Here is a 9,283-nt window from a genome sequence, read left to right on the forward strand (position 1 = left end):
GTGGGGAAAACATACAAACCAAGAGATTGGAGACATCAAGATTTTGGACGAATTTTTTAAGAATTTTCAAATTTTCAGATAGGAGGTTCCATATAAGGTCAAAAACTACATACTCAGATCTTCACCAAACTTTGCAGGGATACATTGGATGTCAAGACACGTGGAAAAAACGTACAAAACAAGAGATTGGAGACATCAAGATTTTGGACGAATTTTTTAAGAATTTTCAAATTTTCAGAAAGGATGTTCCAGATAAGGTCAAAAACGACATACTCAGATCTTCACCAAACTTTGCAGGGATACATTGGATGTCAAGACACGTGGAAAAAACATACAAAACATAGGATTGGGGACATCAAGATTTTGGTCAAATTTTTTAAGAATTTTCAAATTTTCAGATAGGAGGTTCCATATAAGGTCAAAAACTACATACTCAGATCTTCGCCAAACATTGCAGGGATACATTGGATGTCAAGACACGTGGAAAAACGTACAAAACAAGAGATTGGAGACATCAAGATTTTCGACGAATTTTTTAAGAATTTTCAAATTTTCAGATAGGAGGTTCCAGATAAGGTCAAAAACTACATACTCAGATCTTCACCAAACTTTGCAGGGATACATTGGATGTCAAGACACGTGGGAAAACATACAAAACATAGGATTGAGGACATCAAGATTTTGGTCAAATTTTTTAAGAATTTTCAAATTTTCAGATAGGAGGTTCCATATAAGGTCAAAAACTACATACTCAGATCTTCACCAAACATTGCAGGGATACATTGGATGTCAAGACACGTGGAAAAAACGTACAAAACAAGCGATTGGAGACATCAAGATTTTCGACGAATTTTTTAAGAATTTTCAAATTTTCAGATGGGAGGTTCCAGATAAGGTCAAAAACGACATACTCAGATCTTCACCAAAGTTTGCATGGATACATTGGATGTCAAGACACGTGGAAAAAACATACAAAACATAGAATTGGGGACATCAAGATTTTGGTCGAATTTTTTAAGAATTTTCAAATTTTCAGATAGGAGGTTCCATATAAGGTCAAAAACTACATACTCAGATCTTCACCAAACTTTGCATGGATACATTGGATGTCAAGACACGTGGAAAAAACGTACAAAACAAGAGATTGGAGACATCAAGATTTTGGACGAATTTTTGAGGAATTTTCAAATTTTCAGAAATGAGGTTCCAGATAAGGTCAAAAACTACATACTCAGATCTTCACCAAACTTTGCAGGGATACATTGGATGTCAAGACACGTGGGGAAAACATACAAACCAAGAGATTGGAGACATCAAGATTTTGGACGAATTTTTTAAGAATTTTCAAATTTTCAGATAGGAGGTTCCAGATAAGGTCAAAAACTACATACTCAGATCTTCACCAAACTTTGCAGGGATACATTGGATGTCAAGACAAGTGGAAAAAACGTACAAAACAAGAGATTGGGGTCATCAAGATTTTGGACGGATTTTTTAGGAATTTTCAAATTTTCAGAAATGCGGTTCCATTTAAGGTCAAAAACTACATACTCAGATCTTCACCAAACTTTGCAGGGATACATTGGATGTCAAGACACGTGGAAAAAACGTACAAAACAAGAGATTGGAGACATCAAGATTTTGGACGAATTTTTTAAGAATTTTCAAATTTTCAGAAATGCGGTTCCAGATAAGGTCAAAAACTACATACTCAGATCTTCACCAAACTTTGCAGGGATACATTGGATGTCAAGTGACGTGGAAAAAACGTACAAAACAAGAGTTTGGAGACATCAAGATTTTGGAAGAATTTTTTAAGAATTTTCAAATTTTCAGATAGGAGGTTCCAGATAAGGTCAAAAACTACATACTCAGATCTTCACCAAACTTTGCAGGGATACATTGGATGTCAAGACACGTGGAAAAAACATACAAGACCTAGGACTGGGGACATCAAGATTTTGGTCAATTTTTTTAAGAATTTTCAAATTTTCAGGTTCCATGTAAGGTCAAAAACTACATACTCAGATCTTCTCCAAACTTTGCAGGAATACATTGGATGTTAAGACACGTGGAAAAAACGTACAAAACAAGAGATTGGAGACATCAAGATTTTGGACGAATTTTTTAAGAATTTTCAAATTTTCAGAAATGCGGTTCCAGATAAGGTAAAAAACTACATACTCAGATCTTCACCAAACTTTGCAGGGATACATTGGATGTCAAGACACGTGGAAAAAACGCACAAAACAAGGGATTGGGGTCATCAAGGTTTTGGACGGATTTTTTAGGAATTTTCAAATTTTCAGATGGGAGGTTCCAGATAAGGTCAAAAACTACATACTCAGATCTTCACCAAACTTTGCAGGGATACATTGGATGTCAAGACACGTGGAAAAAACGTACAAAACAAGAGATTGGGGTCATCAAGATTTTGGACGGATTTTTTAAGAATTTTCAAATTTTCAGATGGGAGGTTCCAGATAAGGTCAAAAACGACATACTCAGATCTTCACCAAACTTTGCAGGAATACATTGGATGTCAAGACACGTGGAAAAAACATACAAAACATAAGATTCGGGACATCAAGATTTTGGTCGAATTTTTTAAGAATTTTCAAATTTTCAGATAGGAGGTTCCATATAAGGTAAAAAACTACATACTCAGATCTTCACCGAACTTTGCAGGGATACATTGGATGTCAAGACACGTGGAAAAAACATACAAATCATAGGATTGGGGACATCAAGATTTTGGTCAATTTTTTTAAGAATTTTCAAATTTTCAGATAGGAGGATCCATATAAGGTCAAAAACTACATACTCAGATCTTCACCAAACATTGCAGGGATACATTGGATGTCAAGACACGTGGAAAAAACGTACAAAACAAGAGATTGGAGACATCAAGATTTTGGACGAATTTTTGAGGAATTTTCAAATTTTCAGATAGAAGGTTTAAGGTCAAAAACTACATACTCAGATCTTCACCAAACTTTGCAGGGATACATTGGATGTCAAGACACGTGGAAAAAACGTACAAAACAAGAGATTGGAGACATCAAGATTTTCGTCGAATTTTTTAAGAATTTTCAAATTTTCAGATGGGAGGTTCCAGATAAGGTCGAAAACGACATACTCAGATCTTCACCAAACTTTGCATGGATACATTGGATGTCAAGACACGTGGAAAAAACGTACAAAACAAGAAATTGGAGACATCAAGATTTTGGACGAATTTCTTAAGAATTTTCAAATTTTCAGAAAGGAGGTTCCGTATAAGGTCAAAAACTACATACTCAGATCTTCACCAAACTTTGCAGGGATACATTGGATGTCAAGACACGTGGAAAAAACGTACAAAACAAGAGATTGGGGTCATCAAGATTTTGGACTGATTTTTTAGGAATTTTCAAATTTTCAGATGGGAGGTTCCAGATAAGGTCAAAAACTACATACTCAGATCTTCACCAAACTTTGCAGTGATACATTGGATGTCAAGACACGTGGAAAAAACGTACAAAACAAGAGATTGGAGACATCAAGATTTTGAACGAATTTTTTAAGAATTTTCAAATTTTCTGATAGGAGGTTCCATATAAGGTCAAAAACTACATACTCAGATCTTCACCAAACTTTGCATGGATACATTGGATGTCAAGACACGTGGAAAAAACATACAAAACATAGGATTGGGGACATCAAGATTTTGGTCGAATTTTTTAAGAATTTTCAAATTTTCAGATAGGAGGTTCCATATAAGGTCAAAAACTACATACTCAGATCTTCACCAAACTTAGCAGGGATACATTGGATGTCAAGACACGTGGAAAAAACATACAAGACATAGGATTGGGGACATCAAGATTTTGGTCAAATTTTTTAAGAATTTTCAAATTTTCAGATAGGAGGTTCCATATAAGGTCAAAAACTACATACTCAGATCTTCACCAAACATTGCAGGAATACAATGGATGTCAAGACACGTGGAAAAAATGTACCAAACAAGAGATTGGAGACATCAAGATTTTCGACGGATTTTTTAAGAATTTTCAAATTTTCAGATGGGAAGTTCCAGATAAGGTCAAAAACGACATACTCAGATCTTCACCAAACTTTGCATGGATACATTGGATGTCAAGACACGTGGAAAAAACATACAAAACATAGGATTGGGGACATCAAGATTTTGGTCGAATTTTTTAAGAATTTTCAAATTTTCAGATAGGAGGTTCCATATAAGGTCAAAAACTACATACTCAGATCTTCACCAAACTATGCAGGGATACATTGGATGTCAAGACACGTGGAAAAAACGTACAAAACAAGAGATTGGAGACATAAAGATTTTGGACGAATTTTTTAAGAATTTTCAAATTTTCAGATAGGAGGTTCCAGATAAGGTCAAAAACTACATACTCAGATCTTCACCAAACTTTGCAGGGACACATTGGATGTCAAGACTCGTGGAAAAAACGTACAAAACAAGAGATTGGAGACATCAAGATTTTGGACGAATTTTTGAGGAATTTTCAAATTTTCAGAAATGAGGTTCCAGATAAGGTCAAAAACTACATACTCAGATCTTCACCAAACTTTGCAGGGATACATTGGATGTCAAGACACGTGGGGAAAACATACAAACCAAGAGATTGGAGACATCAAGATTTTGGACGAATTTTTTAAGAATTTTCAAATTTTCAGATAGGAGGTTCCAGATAAGGTCAAAAACTACATACTCAGATCTTCACCAAACTTTGCAGGGATACATTGGATGTCAAGACACGTGTAAAAAACATACAAAACATAGGATTGGGGACATCAAGATTTTGGTCAAATTTTTTAAGAATTTTCAAATTTTCAGATAGGAGGTTCCATATAAGGTCAAAAACTACATACTCAGATCTTCACCAAACATTGCAGGGATACATTGGATGTCAAGACACGTGGAAAAACGTACAAAACAAGAGATTGGAGACATCAAGATTTCGGACGAATTTTTTAAGAATTTTCAAATTTTCAGATGGGAGGTTCCAGATAAGGTCAAAAACTACATACTCAGATCTTCACCAAACTTTGCAGGGATACATTGGATGTCAAGACACGTGGGAAAAACATACAAAACATAGGATTGGGGACATCAAGATTTTGGTCAAATTTTTTAAGAATTTTCAAATTTTCAGATAGGAGGTTCCATATAAGGTCAAAAACTACATACTCAGATCTTCACCAAACATTGCAGGGATACATTGGATGTCAAGACACGTGGAAAAAACGTACAAAACAAGCGATTGGAGACATCAAGATTTTGGTCGAATTTTTTAAGAATTTTCAAATTTTCAGATGGGAGGTTCCAGATAAGGTCAAAAACGACATACTCAGATCTTCACCAAACTTTGCATGGATTCATTGGATGTCAAGACACGTGGAAAAAACGTACAAAACATAGAATTGGGGACGTCAAGATTTTGGTCGAATTTTTTAAGAATTTTCAAATTTTCAGATAGGAGGTTCCATATAAGGTCAAAAACTACATACTCAGATCTTCACCAAACTTTGCATGGATACATTGGATGTCAAGAGACGTGGAAAAAACGTACAAAACAAGAGATTGGAGACATCAAGATTTTGGACGAATTTTTTAAGAATTTTCAAATTTTCAGATAGGAGGTTCCAGATAAGGTCAAAAACTACATACTCAGATCTTCACCAAACTTTGCAGGGATACATTGGATGTCAAGACACGTGGAAAAAACGTACAAAACAAGAGATTGGGGTCATCAAGATTTTGGACGGATTTTTTAGGAATTTTCAAATTTTCAGATGGGAGGTTCCAGATAAGGTCAAAAACTACATACTCAGATCTTCACCAAACTTTACAGGGATACATTGGATGTCAAGACACGTGGGAAAACGTACAAAACAAGAGATTGGAGACGTCAAGATTTTGGACGAATTTTTTAAGAATTTTCAAATTTCCAGAAAGGATGTTCCAGATAAGGTCAAAAACTACATACTGAGATCTTCACCAAACTTTGCAGGGATACATTGGATGTCAAGACACGTGGAAAAAACGTACAAACCAAGAGATTGGAGACATCAAGATTTTGAACGAATTTTTTAAGAATTTTCAAATTTTCAGATAGGAGGTTCCATATAAGGTCAAAAACTACACTCAGATTTTCACCAAACTTTGCATGGATACATTGGATGTCAAGACACGTGGAAAAAACATACAAAACATAGGATTGGGGACATCAAGATTTTGGTCAAATTTTTTAAGAATTTTCAAATTTTCAGATAGGAGGTTCCATATAAGGTCAAAAACTACATACTCAGATCTTCATCAAACATTGCAGGGATACATTGGATGTCAAGACACGTGGAAAAAACGTACAAAACAAGCGATTGGAGACATCAAGATTTTCGACGAATTTTTTAAGAATTTTCAAATTTTCAGATGGGAGGTTCCAGATAAGGTCAAAAACGACATACTCAGATCTTCACCAAACTTTGAATGGATACATTGGATGTCAAGACACGTGGAAAAAACATACAAAACATAGAATTGGGGACATCAAGATTTTGGTCGAATTTTTTAAGAATTTTCAAATTTTCAGATAGGAGGTTCCATATAAGGTCAAAAACTACATACTCAGATCTTCACCAAACTTTGCATGGATACATTGGATGTCAAGACACGTAAAAAAAACGTACAAAACAAGAGATTGGAGACATCAAGATTTTGGACGAATTTTTGAGGAATTTTCAAATTTTCAGAAATGAGGTTCCAGATAAGGTCAAAAACTACATATTCAGATCTTCACCAAACTTTGCAGGGATACATTGGATGTCAAGACACGTGGGGAAAACATACAAACCAAGAGATTGGAGACATCAAGATTTTGGACGAATTTTTTAAGAATTTTCAAATTTTCAGATAGGAGGTTCCAGATAAGGTCAAAAACTACATACTCAGATCTTCACCAAACTTTGCAGGGATACATTGGATGTCAAGACACGTTTGAAAAAACGTACAAAACAAGAGATTGGGGTCATCAAGATTTTGGACGGATTTTTTAGGAATTTTCAAATTTTCAGAAATGCGAGTAGTGGGGTTTACGGTACGGACAGGACCACTTACAAGTGTAGAAAAGGCGAGGCTATTTGATTGAACAATCAGATTTGCTTACACTTAAAACAATGCCAAGATGGGGCCTGTACCCCAATTCTTCAGGTGTGATATGCTCTGATTTTTAAGAAATTCTGAATTTCTAGTGTAGAAAAGGCGAGGGCTCAACAGATAGATTTACTCATACTTAAGACAATGGCAAGAGGGGCTTATACCCTAATTTTTCAGGTGTGGAGGTTCGGGTTTAAGTCCTCATAAAATATGAAGCCTCCCCTGATGGCAAAATGATAATATTGTTGTCTTGTAAACAAAAGGCTCGGGGTTCGAGTCCTGATAGATTGAAATACATGTGGCAAAATAATATGTCCACAAGTGAGATTTTGAATAATTACTGCTAGTTGATAGCTCCCAGATCTTAAACCTGGTAAAAAGTGTTTTACAACAATATATTGTACAAAAACTGAATTTCTCAATTTTCTTATTTTCTCATGTTTTATAACCACTTGCTCAATACAATAGAAGAATAGTGGGTAGGCATAATTAATTGTTTGCATGTCTTGCCGGCACGCAAAAGATAAAATCTATATAGCTAGAAGGGAATAATAATGATTTTTCTGTACGATTCACTGAAGGGGTCATTAATCTTTCTGTGCGTGTAACATGTCTGTAACAAGGAAAATGTAACAAAGATTATTGAGATAAAAATACATATTTTCACACAGTGGCAATGAACTGACCCCCCTTCATGCTAAAAGCAATTCTATTCAGATAATATGAGCCTAGGCAAAGACTTAGAAAATATTATGGCAGTTCAAAATCCAATTTTGTCTGCATAAGGGTCTCAGAACCCAGTAAAATGTGCACATATTCCATTTGGAGATGTGTTAATATTGTGGCATTGTAATCAGAGGCTTTGGGTTCGAGTCCTGATAAAAGATTGAAATACATACAACTGCCCATACATAAGATATTTACTGCTAGCTGATAATACAGTTGAGGTTTCAAAGCTGGTAGAGTGTCTGGGGCCTCTCTGACAGCAAAGTGTTGGTATTATTGCTTTGTAATCAAGGGGCTTTTGTGTTTGAATCGGGCTTCTAGAATTGCTCCGTGACTCTCTCATTTCTTACATCATAAACATATGATTTTTCACCTATGAGAATAACACTGCATATGGTGTCATCAGGTAATGCCTCGTGGAATTCACAGATAATTTTAATGTTTGTCCTGTCATTCACCACAACTTGTTTCCTTTTTGAAGTGTTAATTACAAACATGGGTCTCCGTGCCTTGAATTCATCTGGTGAATAGTACATATCAGTACTGCCAGTAGTGACCCGCTTAAAGGAAGAAAAAGCTTCATATAATTTAAGAAAATCATCCTTGGAAATGTCTAAATTATAATTTTCTCTAGGAAATACCTCATTTCTGCCATTTTTAAGATATATATTTTTGATGTTGCAGTTATCAAATCTACTTGAATTTTTTTCCTGATTGTTGTGTCTTCCAGTCTGAAACAGTACCACTACAAAATCAGGCATATCAAATTGAATACTGGAGAATGAATTTGTAGCATCAAATTCATAATATGTGCCAGATGCGGGCTTCTGTACGCATTGATATGTGTAAAATTGCAGAGGAATCTGTGGATTTTTTATTATATCAGCTTTGTATTTAAGAGCGTAACTGGCCTCATACTCAACAACCGGGATTCTTAGCTCCATAGTCTGAATAATGCATTTGCCTTCATCAGGTAAGGTATTAGGCAGAGCTTCTCCTGTAGTGTTTAATGTGCTGTACCTCATCAAAGCATTATTATCATTGGCAGCTCTTCTAAATGTAATTCTTAACCCGCCCTTCCACATAATTTCTTTGTAATCCGAGAAGAATCCTGGCAACAGGCGCATGGGGAACAGCACTGTGTGGTTTTTAGATAATATTTTATCACCAGCTTCAAATCCACCGATTTTGTAATATGATGCTTCGGTTTTGGATAATTTTAGTGTGGCCAAAGCTGTGGAGGTAATACCGGGATAATCTATTCTGTTTATAACAACACCATGCTTTCTGATCTCAATTTCAGAGAAGAGATGCGGCACAAAATTGTCCACCAATCTTATATTTGAATTTGCCGGGTAATCTGTTCCATCGAGC

This window comes from Lepisma saccharinum, unplaced genomic scaffold, assembly GCF_977018435.1.
Source record: "Lepisma saccharinum unplaced genomic scaffold, izLepSacc3.1 HAP1_SCAFFOLD_266, whole genome shotgun sequence".
NCBI lineage: Eukaryota > Metazoa > Arthropoda > Insecta > Zygentoma > Lepismatidae > Lepisma > Lepisma saccharinum.